The following is a 16,464-nucleotide window of genomic DNA, read 5'->3' as shown; positions in this document are numbered from 1 at the left end:
GAGACTTTCAAAAGTCAGTGTGGATCGTATGAACCAGTTATAACCACCAATGTTACAGAGTTTCATCTACATCGATACAAGAGGTCACAGTGCACGGAGCTGGGGACCCAAAGGGAGCTCAGGTGTGTCCAGGGTTGCACAGGGCAGGTGCTCCTGGAAATCACCTCATTTGATGAAGCGAGAGGCTCCCAAAGGAGCAGTCTCTAGTGTTCGTCCCTCTTACCAACAGGCTGAGGGAGGTTGGGCGGTGGAAGACATAGCAATGCCTGGGTTCCGCGCAGCCTGCTGTGATAGAACACAGACTGGGAGGTTTACAAACTACCGACACAGACTCCAGCTCTGGAGGCTGGACTCCAAGATCAAGGCTCCACCTGGAGCCTCAAGGGCTAAGCTGCCTCTGGGGTGAGGCTGGAGTCACCAGGCCCCAGCATACAGCCCAGAACCGTATCAGAACACAGATTCAGTATCTGAACACGGATATCAGTGAGGACCCAGAACACAGATTCAGTATCCAAAAGAAAGAATTTAATGTCTCCAAGATTAATCCACCCAGAAGTGACGTGGAAAGAACATTCAATAATTTATCCACCAAAAATTGATTTTAGGCTTCCGAAGCTACAGGAGAGTAAATTAGGGAGGCTTGTGCCCTCATGTCTAGGGTCATGTGGGCAGCGTAGCAGCCAGGGCTCATGGTTCGAAACCCTAAAGCCATGCACACAGGGCTAAACGACCAATGCTGCCTCCCTGAAACTGTGAACAAGGCCATTATTTCTCAGGGACCATAAAACGCAACTTCGATCTAGGATTCTTAGACTTCCTGGAAAACGTTCCCAGTGCACAGCTGTATTTTTAGCAGAGATGATTAACACATTGGTAAATTGTCCTGTATAGTCAATTTATGAAGAAACTGCTTTCAGGAACTAAAAGTATGATGCTGTCAGAGTCTAAAAAAAAAAAAAAAAAAAAAAATACAACATCAGGACAAGGAGGCTAACACTGAAAGAAATAATGTCTTTATTATCTTGGTAAAATATACATAACATAAACTTTATCATTTTAATCAATTTTAAGTGTGCAGTCAGTGGCGTTAAGTTAATTCACATTGTTGTAAACCATCACCACTGTCATCACTAGAACTTTCTCAGCTTCCCAAACTGAAAGTCTGTCCCTATTATTCAACAACTCCATGTTTCCCCTTATCCCCAGACCCTGGCCCCTACCATGCTACTTTCTGTCTCTATTGCTTGATTCCTCTAGGGACGTTATGTAATGATTCCTCATGGATTCATACGGTATTTGTCTTTTTGTGACAGGCTTTTTTCACTTAACATAAAGTCTTCATCTGTGTTGTAACATGTGTCAGAATTTCCTTCTTTTTCAAAGTCAAATAATATTCCACTGTGTGTATCTATCCAGTTTTGCTTCTCTATTCATCTGCTAGTAGACATTGGGTGGCTTCCATGTTTTAGCAGGCTTCCCTTGTGGCTCAGTCAGTAAAGAATCTGCCTGCAATTCAGGAGACACAAGAGACTCGAGTTCAATCCCTGGGTTGGAAAGATCCCCTGGAGAAGGGAATGGCAACCCATTGCAATATTCTTGTTTGGGAAATCCCATGGACAGAGGAGCCTGATGGGCTACAGTCCATGGGATTGGAAGAGTTGGACACGGCTTAGCCACTAAACCACCACCAGTACCATGTTTTAGCTATTGTGAGAACATGGGTGTGCAAATATCTGCTTGAGTCTCTGCTTAACATTGTTTTGGATAAATACCCATAAGAGGACTTGCTGGATCACATAGCAATTGTATATTTAATTTTTGAGAAGCTATCATTCTGTTTTTTTGGTGACTGTACTGTTTTCACGCCCACCAGAAGAGTACGACTGTTCCAATCTCCACATCTTCACAACACTTGTTATTTTCTGTTGTAAGTTTTTTTGTTTTTTGTTTTGTTTTGTTTTTGGTAATAACCATTCTGACATGTGTAAGTGGTATCTCACTGTGGGTTTGATTTGCATTTCCCCAGTGATTAGCGATGTCCAGCATCTCTTCATGGTCTTTTTGGCCACTTGTGTATCTTTTTTAGAGAAATGCCATCAGCTCCTTCTCCCACTTTTTATTTGGATTTATTTTTTGTGTTGAGTTAGTAATGTTAATCTCTTAACGTACGTCAAGACCCTATGGTAACATTCCAAATATTCACTCATGAAAGATTTTTATTTAAAGATGTCTCTAAGGGGATTCCCTGGGAGTCCAGTGGTTAGGACTCAGTGCTCCCACCACAGAGTCCTGGATTGGATCGCTGGTTGGAAAGGCAAGATCCTACATGCCACACAGCATGGCCCAAAATTAAATAAATAAAATTTTAATAAAATAAAAATGTCTCCAAAAAAAATCTCAGCTGTGAATTATGAAAGCTTACCTTTATCCAGGGAGAATTATGAAACCTCAAACAAGTTCACATGAGGTAATGTAACATTCAGTCCATTAAATGCTTAATTCCCTGTGTATAAGGTCAAACCTATTAAATAATATTTTTGTGACCATAAATGCTCCTTTTTGCAATACAGTCAAGACAGGGACATTTCTACAGAGGTCTCTCCTGATTCCTCACAAAGGAATTGTGAGGAAGGAGTTCACAATTCACAGAGGAACTCACAAAGGAATTCTAGCACACTTTCTAGAGCAAAACCTGACTGATTTCTTCCTAATTATCCTCATCACGGTGCGTCTACCCAGTCAGACCCATGGCACCATGCTGGAGACAGCTCACGCCGCTTCATGGAGTCTGTCACATGAGCCACACACGCCCACCCAGGTGTGAAGCGACAGGATGGGCACGGAACCTGGCCACCTGGGAGGAGGTCCTCTGCTCCACCCCCACCTCATCGCAGTGCAGAGCCCAGTACTGACGCTGCGCTTGTCATTCCTGCCCCTCCCAGCTCAGGAAGGGCCACCCCGTCCTGTCTTCAAAAGCAGGTTAAATGTTTGAGAAAAATGCCAGGGTTTTCCAGAGAAGCAGAACCAAAGAGAACCAACAGAATAAAATATATATATATATATATATATATATATATATATATATATATATAGAGAGAGAGAGAGAGAGAGAGAGAGAGAGAGAGAGAGAGAGATTTATTTCAAGAAATTGGCTCATGTGAAGCTCATGTGATTGTGGAAACTTGGTAAACCCCCTCAGGATGGGGGAGGCCAGTGCGCTGAAGGCCAGGGCAGCTGGAGCTCAAGGATGTCTGCTGGCCAATTCCCTATTGGTCCAGGGAGCTCAGTCACTGCTCTATCCAGGCCTTCAACTGATTGGACGAGGCCCACCACATTTGGGTGGGGGGCACCTGCTTTACTCAGGGTCTGACCATTTCAACAATACCCTCACCCATAAACAGTTTCACAGAAACATCGAGAACAGTGTTTGAGCACGTTTCTGGGGCACATTTATTCCATCTGTCACAGAAACTGTGACAGATGGAATAAATCATCACAGCTGGCTAAGAGAACAGTTCCATGAGAGAAATCACCTGCAAGAAGGGGAAAATGGAATGCAAAAGCAATAGCCATACAAACACGGACACGCCGAGTTGTCTTTATTTATTCACCTATTTCTGTGGCCTCTGGTTTTCTTAGATGGACTGAATGACCACAAGGAAACAAGGAGGCAGGCATTTGGAAGGAAAGAAAGACTCGGGGTTGAGAACCACCCAGAGCCACATCCTCCAAAGTGTGAACCAAGTTGTTTTTCCATCTCGGAAATGTGTCTTCCCCCCACCCACTTCTAGTGTAATTTTCCATAGACTCAGGAAGGCAGAATGAGGAAGAGAAGACAGCCCTGGCCCCTCATTCCAGTCGTGTGGGAGGAGACAGGAGAGAAACTCAGCTCTGTTCCTGAGTGCAGTGAGAAGCTGTGTGAGGAGAGGAGGAACTGAGTGGTCCAGGACTGAAGGAGATGTTCCCCCAGCGCGAGGCGAGGATGCCCATCTGACTTAGTGCTTGTTCTCTGTGTGGCATCACTGACGGAGCAGGTGGGGTGCAGGCAGGGCAGGGAGCAAGGGGGCACTGCTCACATGACTCACCTCAGCCACAGAATCCACACAGTAAACCCACATCTCACCTGTGTAAAACCTGGAAATGAGAGAAAGTAATACCCTGCCCCTCTATGGGGTGGGGCTGCCCAGAGCTGGCCAGGCTATTCCTCTGGGAGCATATCTTGGGTGCAAAGACACCCAAGCTCAGCTATTAATATATCTCACTTGAATATTTACTTTTTAAATTTCTTTCATTCTCCATCAGCTGCTCTAGCAGGGGAGGAAAATAAGAACTTAAAGTCAAAAACGTAAAGCAAAAAAAAAAAAGCAAGGAAATTGGGTATGAACCAACCTTTCAGAGCCTTGTAGATTTTGTGTGGATCTAAGTTACCTACATGGGCTTCCCAGGTGGCGTTATGGTAAAGAACACGCCTGCCAGCGCAGAAGACATGAGATGCAGGTTCGATTCCTAGGTCGAGAAGATCTCCTGGAGGAAGGCGTGGCAGCCCACTCCAGGATTCTTGCTTGAAGAATCCCACGGACAGAGGAGCCTGGCGCGCTACAGTCCATGGGGTCGCACAGAGTCAGACACGACTGAAGCGACTCAGCACACTCACTCCTACACACCTTACAATGAGCAGAGTTACACCCCTGCCCTGATCCCTGGAACCTGTGAATGAGAACCTGATGGCAGAAAGGACTCCATCAGCATGATCGTATTAAGGGTGGTGAGAAGGCGAGGTTGTCCTGAGAAGCAGTGTGACCACAGGAGCCCTCGTGGGAGAGAAACCAGAGAGAAGGGGCTACATCCCGGCTTTGGAGAGAGAGGGGGCCAGAGCAGAGGGGAACAGAAGGACCAGGTTCTCCAGGACCCTCAGCAGGAACCAGCCCTGCCAAGCCCTTGGTTTTAGCCCCAAGAGACCCGCTCTGGATGTCTAATCCCAGAACTGCAAGACTGAAATGTGTGCTGTTTGGGCTTTTTAATATTTGTTTATTTTTATTTATTTGGTTGTGCCGGGACTTAGTTGCGGCACGTGGGATCTAGTTCCCTGACCAGGGATCAGGCCCCCTGCATTGGAAGTGCAGAGTTTTAGCCACTGGACCACCAGGAAGTCCTTGTGTGCTGTTTTGAGCCACTGAGTTTGTGGTCATTTGTTACACTAGCAAATAGGAAACTGAGGCTCCTCTGTTCATGGGGTTCTCCAGGCAAGAATCCTAGAGTGGGTGGTCATGCCCTCCTCCAAAGGTAGCATGCTCACTCACTCACCTGAGACCAGGGAGGAGTTAAATAGATTCCCACAATCATCTGGGCAAAAAACTAGACCAGAGCGAGGACTATGAGCACCTTGGAGCAAACCTGGTGGGGACCTCCAACCACAGCAAGTGCTGGAGTGACCTCGGGCTGGGAGTAAACTGGACACAGTCCTAGCTCCACCAGCTGTGATGTCACAGTACCTGTAATACCTGTGTTTACCTGCCTCACTCCCGCCTGAGAGGCAATATTGTACTGCAGTTGACATGACCAATCTGGGGCCAGATCTGAACCCCAGATGCAGTTCTTCTAGCTGTGCAACCTAGAGGCTTGTTACATAACCTCTCTGTGCCATGATTTCACCTTCTGCAAAATGAGGAAATCAGTGTGATCTGTTGTAGGGTCCAGTTCTTAGCCAAGTACCTGCAAGTACAAGACAGAAGACCCGTGGGAGCTGGGTTTTATGATGACTGAGATGATGACAGAAATGTTTCAAAGAAAAGCAGTGCTGTATTGATTTAGGATCTGCTGTGGGCATTGAATGAAATCAAAGGACAACTTCTCTATTTTCAAAACCAAAGTTCACTCTTTTTTGTGATTAGAGCCTAACATTCTGGTTTCATTTCTGATAAAGAGCATGATTTACCGCATGACCTATTTTGTATGTGTGTGTGACTCAGTTAAACAATCTCAAGAAGAAACTTACCAGGCATCCGGTTGCTTCCAAATCTCTCTTCCCAGGAACAGATTTACTGAAGATGTAAAGACAAGTTTCCTTTTCTATCAGTCCTCCAGGACTGGGGATGTGGCCAAAGGCATCCTGGAAGCTTCTACCTCCCAGGCACTGGAAACAAAATGCAGAGTGAATGTGACACTCCTCAGAGCAGTGGCTTCTCTCAAAGGAGCATCTATGACCCCAGTTACGAGCTCCCCATGTCCAAACTACACCATCCCACCATCCCACCCCCCACAAGGACCCAGGAGGGGCTGGGGTCAAAAATAATTGCAATAAAGGAAACAAAGATTTTGTTCTTGCTATCAGATCTTAGTTGGCTCTACACTGCCACTGTATTACATTTAAAGTATAAAAATGGTAAATTGTTAGAGTTGATCCAAAAAGAACTCCCTTCACATGCTTGCCATTAAGCCAGACACGTAAGGTTTAACGGGCTTCACTGTCACATTAGAACATCAGATAATACCAGTGAACAACAGTGACTCAGAACACCAACATTTAAATAATTTAAAACCTAAGGGATTGCTTACAGAAGGGATAATGGTATCGATTCTTTATAGACATGAAAGAACTGCTTCTTGACTTAAAACATAATCTACTGCTTTGACTCCCTTGGCGTCTTAACCATCAACTTTGTTTGAGAAGAAACAAGGACACTTACCTTACTGATTAGTTTAGAGGGACAATTCAAATTACTGAGCGCACATCTTGTGGTTTGTACCAAAAAGCTTAAGACACAACTGATAAACCATTAGTACCTAAAACTCTGTGCTGGGTGACAGTAGAAAATCAAGTTTGCAATGGCCCTGACCTTGGAAAGCAACTTACAAACTAGTACCAAGTATGACATGTACATGTTACAAAGTAGAATATAAAATATAACACTGAAAATGCTGCATAGATGTGAATGTAGTTCAGGAGGAAAAAAATGGAGGTTAAGGGGGGAGTTATTAGACTTATGTTAACTTCTAGGACTCATGATGCAGTGTACTTTCCTTTGAACCTGTGAAAAGATAAATTTTCTGCATCAATAGTGTGCTATTCCACAAATACCTTGGAATGTACTTTGAACCTGATCAAGAATACGGGACTTCCCTGATGGTACAGTGGGTGAACATCTTCCTGCCAGTGCAGAGGCCGCAGGTTCAATCCCTGGTCCAGGAAGGTCCCATGTGCCGCGGAGCAACTAAGCCTGTGCACCACAGCCCATGTGCTGCAGCTACTGAAGCCTGCATGCCTAGACACGTGCTCCACAGCAAAAAAAGCCTCTGCAAGGAGAGGCCCGCGCACTGCAACTAGAAAGGAGACCCTGTTCTCTGCAACTAGATAAAACCCACGTGCAGAAAAGAAGACCCAGTGTAACCAGAAATAAATAAATATATACATAAATAAAAAAGTAAAGGGACTGAACTTAAAAAAAAAAAAAAAAAAAAAAGGATGTATCTGTGGTGGAAGAAGAGACCATCAATGTGGTACCACTCCTGCTCACCCACATCCGAGAGGCCTGGTGCCCAGTGATGCTGCCTTTGTAATATACAGAGGCTGGTGGACTAGAAGAATGGAGATTTTGTGGCTTAATTATTTGCGTGCACGGAGGTGGTTTCCAGAATTCTTTGTTATTAGCTGTACTTTTCTCTATGCTTTTATGTCTTGCTGTTAATATTTAATCAATTGTTATTAATAGCTCCTTCTAAAAGACTACAAAAGCCCAAGTGCCAGGCTAACTGGTTAGGGCCCTATCTCTAATCAAGTCAGTAGCCCAGTGAGTTGGCTTATTCTTGCCTCATAGATAAGAAGACACCGAGCAAAGGGTCACCTTGCTAGCAAGCGGCTCAGCTAGATGCCAACCAAAGTCTGACTCCAAAGCCCAAGCTCGTTATCTGTGAATTATTGTTATATTTAAAGGTGCGTCACTGTGTGAGGAGGGACTCAAGAGCAGCGGCAGAGCGTGTGGCTGGTGCTCGGGCCACACTGCCCGCACCTGCCTGTCCCCGAGGTGGTCTTGAGCAAGGTGTCAGTCAGTGCCCTTGCCTGGTTAAAGGGAACGAACAGGACATTGCTCGCAAGGTTATGAGGATGGTCACAGGAATCAGACATGCCTAAAGGACTTGGTTAGCACTTGGCGCCGAGCCCCAGGATCACTGGGAAACTGTTCAGCTTGATGCACCCATTGCCAAAGACACACTCAAGTTGACAGCCTGTGACAGACCCAGCCCTGCTGTGCTGAGCTTCTTCAACAAAAGCTCCCCAATGGGGGCAATGCTAATCTGACTTGTATCGTATTAGTATCTGCACAGTATTTGTTGGCTGTGATTTATAAGCATAACCAACACGGGAGGGGGAAGAAAGGTTGCCAAAGACTAAATCCATGAGTTTGTTGTCTACCCTCAATGATGGATGCAGCCCATGTCTCACAGGGTTGCAGTGAAAAGGAAAAAAGAGGAATGAGTCTTTCTTTCCTGAAAACAAAGAAAATAAAGAGGACAGTGAGCAGGGCTGATCAGTCCTACGTTTTAATTTAACTGATCCTCATCTGTTGTCTGTAACTAAGTTTGCTACCATCCTTTAGCTCTATGTTAATTACATCCTGTATCTGGTGCTCACCTTTACAGCTCTCTTCAAAGACCACCAGTGGAGCATCTTTTCATGTGTTTGTTAGCTATCTGTAGGTCTTCTTTGGAGAAATGTCTGTTTAGTTCTATGGCCCATTTTTTGATTGGGTCATTTATTTTTCTGGAATTGAGCTTCAGGAGTTGCTTGTATATTTTTGAGATTAATCCTTTGTCTGTTTCTTCATTTGCTATTATTTTCTCCCAACCTGAGGGCTGTCTTTTTACCTTGCTTATAGTTTCCTTTGTTGTGCAAAAGTTTTTAAGTTTCATTAGGTCCCATTTGTTTAGTTTTGCTTTTACTTCCAGTTCTCTGGGAGGTGGGTCATAGAGGATCCTGCTGTGATTTATGTCGGAGAGTGTTTTGCTTATGTTCTCCTCTAGGAGTTTTATAGTTTCTGGTCTTACATTTAGATCTTTAATCCATTTTGAGTTTATTTTTGTGTATGGTGTTAGAAAGTGTTCTAGTTTCATTCTTTTACAAGTAGTTGACCAGTTTTCCCAGCACCACTTGTAAAAGAGATTGTCTTTTTTCCATTGTATATCCTTGCCTCCTTTGTCAAAGATAAGGTGTCCATAGGTTCGTGGATTTATCTCTGGGCTTTCTATTCTGTTCCATTGATCTATATTTCTGTCTTTGTGCCAGTACCATACTGTCTTGATGACTGTGGCTTTGTAGTACAGTCTGAAGTCAGGCAGGTTGATTCCTCCAGTTCCATTCTTCTTTCTCAAGATTACTTTGGCTATTCGAGGTTTTTTGTGTTTCCATACAAATTGTGAAATTATTTGTTCTAGTTCTGTGAAAAATACCGTTGGTAACTTGATCAGGATGGCTGCGATCCAAAAGTCTACAAGCAATAAATGCTGGAGAGGGTGTGGAGAAAAGGGAACCCTCTTACACTGTTGGTGGGAATGCAAACTAGTACAGCCACTGTGGAAAACAGTGTGGAGATTTCTTAAAAAACTGGAAATAGAACTACCATATGACCCAGCAATACCACTCCTGGGCATACACACTGAGGAATCCAGATCTGAAAGAGACACGTGCACCCCAATGTTCATCGCAGCACTGTTTATAATAGCCAGGACATGGAAGCAACCTAGATGCCCATCAGCAGATGAATGGATAAGGAAGCTGTGGTACATATACACCATGGAATATTACTCAGCTGTTAAAAAGAATTCATTTGAATCAGTTCTAATGAGATGGATGAAACTGGAGCCCATTATACAGAGTGAAATAAGCCAGAAAGATAAAGAACATTACAGTATACTAACACATATATACGGAATTTAGAAAGATGGTAATGATGGCCCTATATGCAGGGCAGAAGAAGAGACGCAGAAGTACAGAACAGACTTTTGAACTCTGTGGGAGAAGGTGAGGGTGGGATGTTTCGAAAGAACAGCATGTATATTATCTGTGGTGAAACAGACCACCAGCCCAGGTGGGAGGCATGAGTCAAGTGCTCGGGCCTGGTGCACTGGAAAGACCCAGAGGAATCGGGTGGAGAGGGAGGTGGGATGGGGGACCGAGATGGGGAATACGTGTAACTCTATGGCTGATTCATATCAATCTATGACAAAACCCACTGAAAAAAAAAACAAACAAACAAAGACCACCAGTGGTAGTTCTTCTCTATTTGCATTACAGAAAGAGGGAAGCAGTGTAACGGACCCAATTACTGGGGTTACCTGACATCAGTCCATGATCATTTTTTTTTGAAACAACACAAGAGAAGAATATAAGGTCCTTACACCTTTCTTCCTCATCCCCTCCCCCTGACTGTGAGCCCTCATCTTATATAATCCCCCAGATTCCTCATGGTAAGGGGTGAGGGGTGGAGGAGGGAAGGGGGGGCAGTTGAGGCACGAGCTTGCTGCATGTCTCCCCTCTGTCAGCTGAGTATTAAAATCACCTTTTTCTTTCCTCCGAACTCTGTTTCAATAATTTTTTTGTTTGGCTTCAGTGGGCAAAGAAAGCTAAGATAGGGCACAGCAACACCAGCACAACGTGGAGCCCTTGTGAAGACACTTTTAAGCGTACAAATACTCTCCTGGGTCAAATAAGTAGAACAGGTACTTAGGAAAAAAATCTCAAAGATCCCAAGATCAAATATATGAGGCATTAATTCTTGTTCCACAGAGTAGAAAAAAATAAGACACAGTAAAGAGTTGTAGTTGTAAGTTCCTCTTTGTTACTGGATAATTTTAAAATGGCTTTGTTTGTTTTGATAAGAGAGTTTGAGGAACCCGGAGGCAACAAGTGAGTCAAAATGATCCTTTCCTCCAAGGATTACGAAAACCAGTCCTTTGTGTATAACTCGGAATTCCATTCGGTCACTGTGACTAAAAGAGGTGAACCTGAGAACGAGACCTTTCAGTGTGGACATTCTCAGCTTCCCCTTCTAAAAAAGTTTAAAAACTTGAAATTAATAAATCACAAAATTCCCAATGTTTTCAATGATCACATCAGAACCCAATCACTCCTGTAACCATTAGACTAATTGTTCCTAAGCCTTGGGGTGTTCTCTGTGTGTAGTTTTAAGTCAAGTCTTTCTTTTAGGAATCTTTCCCCTCTTCCCATTATAATATTTAATGAATCAATTTTTCTATAAACATGGGAACTTCACGTCCAGAGGGAGAGCTCAGCTCCAAGAGGCATTCATCATGACTCAGCATCATCTTAAAAGAGACTGCTCAGAAGACTCAGAGCCATAATTAATTCATGTCTCTCCAAGGCAAATACTGCCTTCATTAGGCCCAGAGAAACACTTAGGGCTGAGTAATGATGCAGCATGTACACACTGCTGTATTTTAAATGGGTAACCAACAAGGACCTGCCGTGTACCACAGGGAACCCTGCTCGGTGTTATGTGGCAGCCTGGATGGGAGGGGAGTTTGGGAGAGAACAGATACATGTGTATGTATGGCTGAGTCCCTTCCTGTTCACCTGAAACTATCACAACATTGTTAATTGGCTATACCCAAATACAAAATAGAAAGTTTTCTTTAGAAAAAAAAAAAAACAACAGAAGAACACAGTATATTTATATAACACAACAGTCTCAGTCTGAAACCACCTTCCTAAAGCCCAGATTCTGCGCAGGGGGATGTTAGCACATGTTCTAACATTTCTTAGCACCAGATTCTTCATTGCCAACAGCCAGTGTCAACCCAGGACATCTAGAGCAGTTTAAGTGGAAGTTCCTGAAAACAAAAAGCAGCAAATTATTCATAGTACTCAGTGGAATATGAACAGAGAGACATGAAAGGGACTTTAGTTCTAGTCACTCACAGCTTCTTAATAATTGATGATCACCTTTATCTTCCATTATTCAGGAACATTCTCTCCTGGTCAAGGACCTGGATCCCACTTAATTCTCAGACCCCATTACACTGAGATGTCTCCTTCTCCTTCCAAGGCTTCTATTCCAAAGTGTAGTCTGTGCCTATAAACTTGTCCAAATTACAGTTTGTGTATCCAGTTGATTTATGCTTAACTGTGCTTCTCTCTGGCACGTTCTGGCAGACTTGGCTCATGGCTTACAGGAATGATGCAGCTCTCATCCGAGTGAGTCTTCTCTCCCTGTAGGAGGATTTGTTTTCTTCTTTCCGCTATGGCAACGGGGGTGGGGTTTTAAGCTAATTTTATTAGGAAACCACTTTTTACTTAGAAAAGGGATTGAGAATGAGTCCTTTGTTTGAGTAGCACTGTGACATGTCCTGGCTTCCCAAGTGGTACAGTGATTAAAAACTGCACGCTAATGCAGGAAACACCAAGAGATGTGGGTTCAATCCCTGGGGTGGGAAGATCCCATGGAGAAGGAAATGGCAACCACTCCAGTATTCTTGCCTGGGAAATCCATGGGCAGAGGAGCCTGGCAGGCTACAGCCCATGGGGCCGCAAAGAGTTGGGCATGACTGAGCAACAGAACACACACACATGACAAGTCCTACGTGTAAGACTAACACTAGACTCTTTCTCTCTCTCTCTCACACACACACACACCAGTACTATTCGAAAACGTTGTTTATTTCGAGCTCAATGTCATGTGGGTTAAACACAATTATAAAGCATCAGAGACTTGATGATTATATTTACATTTTGGCTGACCAGATGTATAATGAGAACCATTCACTAGAGGAATCCATGCAACATTATTGCTTCAGCATTACAAAAGAGAGCTGCAACCTAACCATGATGAATAACTACTTTTTTTAAACAGGACAACACCATCTGTGCTGAAAAGCAGTTGACTTCTGAGTCAGGGAGATTTTTCAGCAAATTTGAAATTTAAGAATCTGAAATAAAATACTGTTTGTCTACATTTACAAGTGACTAATGCTCTGCATTTACTATAATAAATGCATGGCTATGTACATTATATGCTGCTAAGGGAAAATATTTTGTACAGATACATTATCTTATAAACACTGAAGCAATAAGGAGCCATTTCATCCTCAGAGCAAATCTGTTGGAGCGTAAGATACAGAATTCCATAGCTTTAGCCTAAACTGTTTCTGTTTGAATATAACACAGAATCCATATTTTCACATCATACAGAACATATCCCTCACTTCTCTCTAGGCTCGTTTGCACATATTTCCCTTGGGGAGAAAGATAATTTCTGGAGAACTGTTTTAAAATGCAGGTTTTATTATTATTCAGCGATGGTGGGCCAACAGGTCAGGAGGCATTGCCCTTGACAAGATGGTTTGCTCCTCATGGCTCCAAGAGGAGGGGCCCCCTGCCACACCATGCAGGGCTCCGGGGGCTGGCCACAGAGGGGCCAGGAGCGGGGACTGGGGAGGCAGAGGGAGTAGCGGTGCGTGGGTAAGAGCCTGCAGTGGAAGGGCAAGTAGATTTAGGATTGGTACTTTGAGTAATTTCTGTGGGTTCAGGGGAGAAGAGGCTGGTTGTCAGGTGCCTGGCCCCGTAATTAAGGCAGGGGGAGAGAGACCAGGCATGTAAAAGCTCAAGAAAGAGGCGGTCTGCAGGGTGGGCTCTGACTTGATTGGTTTGCATACAAAAAGGCACACCCTCAGACAAGTTCAAAGTGTCTAGGAACAGCTACCCTCTGGCCGGGCCAGGGGTAGTGGTCAAGTCCTCCAGGACCCTAAGGCCCCAGATGTCAACGCATCAGGAAAAAAAGGCTTGTTTAACACACTGTGGAAGCATGAGTGTCTGAACCAATGCCTGTAAGGATTGCATCATTTCAGAGCCTTGGAGAACAAGGCTTCCAGGGATTTTAGTGAAAAGCAAATGGAAACAGAATACAAGCCCACAGCCAGGGAGGTACTGGAGGAGGAACACAGAACAAACTGGCAATTCAGGACAGTATGCATGCATGCATGCTTAGACACTTCAGTCGTGTCTGACTCTTTGCAAACCCAAAGACTATAGCCCACCAGGCTCCTCTGTCCATGGGATTTCCCAGGCAAGAATACTGGAGTGGGTTGCCATTAAGTGTCCCTATAATGGGACGGTCTAGAATCTCTTAGACTCAAGAACATTCATGTAGATTCATACCAAAGGTCAGTGCATCAGAAGCCACAAAAATATCAAATACTGGGGAATAAAAAATTTCATTTTCTTTTTTTTTTAAATTTCATTTTCTATCACTGTCTCATAACAATAAAAGAAGTAAAGATGGATCATGAATAAAAGACGGTTATCCAACTTGCTGTTGTCATTGTTTAGTTGCAAAGACATGTCCAACTCTTTGCAACCCCATGGACTGCAGCCCACCAGGGTTCTTTGTCCATGGGATTCTCCAGGCAAGAATACTGGAGTGGGCTGCCATTTCCTTCTCCAGGGGAAATTCTTAATCCAGGGATTGAATCTACATCTCCTGCTTGGCAGGAGGATTCTTTACCACCGAGCTACGGAGGGAAGGACTGGTGATCAAATACCGTCTGTTCAAATACAAATAACTTTCAAATTAATTTTAAAGCTTTCTTCATCAGAAACCAAATAGTGGGGAAGGACTTTTCTAGAATTGCAGCTAGACTCCTGTGGCCCAGTAACCAGCGTCCAGGAGGATGGGCCTGGGCGGGATGGAGGCTGGGGGACGCCTGGTTGGTGAGGCCCAGCTCTGCTATCAGGCCGCGTGGACTATAGTTCTGGCTCCTGAACAACTGCGTGGCCACCTGAAAGTTGGGAGCAGCTTTGACCTTCAGCTTCCACAGCGATGAAATATGGGTCCTGAGAGCCCTGCTTTATAAGTTGGTGATGAGGGTTAAATAAAATCATACACATGCATTGCTGAAACCAGTGTCTCTCACACATCATATGCTAAATAAGCTTCAGCTCCCTTTGTACGGCAATAACATAATTCTAAAACCCTGAGGAGATTGCCTGTGTCTCTCTAGCTGTCCATCTGGTGATTCTGTCCTGTGATGAGCAGATTAACTAATGAGGAAGGGGCCACGGTGAAGGTTAGTGAACTTCACAATGTCAGAGGGAAGAGTGCTGTGGAATCTGAACCAGAAAGAGGGGAGAGTCCAGCAAGTCCTTGCCCACCAGCCCAGCAGAGCACACAGGATCTCCTCCAATGGTTCCTTCCCACTGAGAGAAGCTGAGTATCTCCAGGAATAAGTAAGAAAAGAAAAAAGTGGAAGTTGGTCCCAGGGGCCGTCTATGGATCTGGCATGTAAAGGCACATTTCCTAGTTTTCATAGAGAAGTAGAAGCAGTCAGTTTCGGGGGAAGAAATTCTGCTTGTTCATGAGGTCGAGATAACTTCTGCCGTTCTGGGGACTGTGCGGCCACCGTGAACCATCCTTCTTTGTTATCTTTCTAACAATTACCCTTTTCCCTTAGTACCGTGAAGCTCATTATTTAACATCTTACTATGTCCAAGTAGGGTCTGTAGTACAACAGTTTGGCAAATAATTTGGTAGTCTATTTTAAAATTAAACACGCATGTCCACATCACCCAGTCATTCCCCCTCCCTGGTAATGACCCAAAAGAAATGATAGCAGACTCCTACACAGAGGCTTGTACACCAGTGCCTATGGCAGCTTTATTTGTGCTAACCAAAACCTGGAAACAACCCAACACCTATCAACAAGTGATGCCCATACAATGGAAAATTGCTCAGTAATAAAAAGGAGAATTTTCAATACATGCTAAGACATGGTTGAATCTCAAAATCAGAATGCTCAGTAAGAAAATCCAGCAAAAATAGTGTACATACCGCATTACTTCATTTGTATAAAATTTTAGGAAATGTAAACAAGAGAAGGCCACTCTTTCTGTTGGGTTGGCGGGGCGAGGAGGGAAGGAGAGAGGGCTCAGGAAAAGTCTTGGGGTGATGCACACCCCACTGAATTCTTGCTGCACACAGATCAGAACTCATCAGTACATAGTATCAATAAGTGCAATTTGCTGTGCTTCAATTACGCCTCAATAAGGCTTAAGAAAGAAAAAAAAGAGAGTGCTAACAGAATGGCAAAAAATCAAACATACTTTGTTCTATTTAAGCCTTAAACATTTACGATAAAGCATTACAACATTCAAATTTGAAGGTAGAGTCATTTGAAATACTGAGCTCAGAGGTACTTCTGTAAATTTTGGTGTCCTAAAAAAAAAGAAAAAATTTATTTCAAATCTACACGACGTCTAAGAAAGCCTTTTTATTGAATGGAGAAAGGCCATGTGATCTAATGGGAATCTATCAATCCCTGACTACATGGGAGAAAAAAATCCCAGGAAGTACATCGATTTCAAGTCTATTCTTTAGGGGAATTATTCATTCTTTTCTAAACTTTTATCGAGGTATAACTGATGCACAGCAATAAGAAGAATACATTCTGGGGACCTAG

General features: G+C 43.8%; 1 long non-coding RNA gene across 1 annotated transcript in view; it reads right to left on the bottom strand.

Moving 5' to 3' along the window:
• Positions 1-622: 622 nt before the first annotated feature.
• Positions 623-16,464, bottom strand: part of LOC136159332 (uncharacterized) — a 28,208-nt gene continuing 12,366 nt past the window's right edge. Inside the window, exons 2-3 of the long non-coding RNA XR_010661453.1 lie at positions 5,996-6,133; positions 623-944 (exon numbers count right to left, since the gene is read on the bottom strand). This is a non-coding gene — a long non-coding RNA (uncharacterized lncRNA). The remainder of the gene's footprint in view (positions 945-5,995; positions 6,134-16,464) is intronic.

Source organism: Muntiacus reevesi, chromosome 2 (assembly GCF_963930625.1).
Source record: "Muntiacus reevesi chromosome 2, mMunRee1.1, whole genome shotgun sequence".
NCBI lineage: Eukaryota > Metazoa > Chordata > Mammalia > Artiodactyla > Cervidae > Muntiacus > Muntiacus reevesi.
Note: the sequence above shows the minus strand (reverse complement) of the source record. Positions and strands in the feature narration are given on the sequence as shown.